General features: G+C 30.0%; 1 protein-coding gene across 1 annotated transcript in view; it reads left to right on the forward strand.

The window, feature by feature from the left end:
• The window catches only part of LOC119589311, a gene marked incomplete in the record, with an annotated part of 61041 nt that overhangs the window by 58010 nt on the left and 2618 nt on the right, over positions 1-413 (forward strand).

Raw genomic sequence — 413 nt, forward strand, 5'->3', positions numbered from 1 at the left:
TTACATATACACCTTATAAACATTGGAATCCCTTAAATAGATTAGAGTATAGTGTTAAAGTAGATTATAAATTTCTCGACCTATAGATTTATATTAAACAGTTGTAAATGTAAAAAAAAATAGTGTGTATGTTTCTTTATTTCATTATTTTCTTCGAGAGATTTTTTTTTTATTCGTTCTTAGACTTTTCGACGGACACACGAATTGATCAAAAGCACTTTGGATCTTCCTTTACATATATACTTTTCAACCCATGGCAGGGATAGGAGATGGAACCGCAGAAGAAAACACGATAAATTAATGTACAAGGAAAATGAAAAGAGGATGAAAAGGACATAGTGAAAAGTCACATGAATAATTAAATTAAGTTGAAGATGAAATCCACCCTCGGCTTTAGTCTTTTTTTTTCACTG

This window comes from Penaeus monodon, chromosome 25, assembly GCF_015228065.2.
Source record: "Penaeus monodon isolate SGIC_2016 chromosome 25, NSTDA_Pmon_1, whole genome shotgun sequence".
Taxonomy (NCBI): domain Eukaryota; kingdom Metazoa; phylum Arthropoda; class Malacostraca; order Decapoda; family Penaeidae; genus Penaeus; species Penaeus monodon.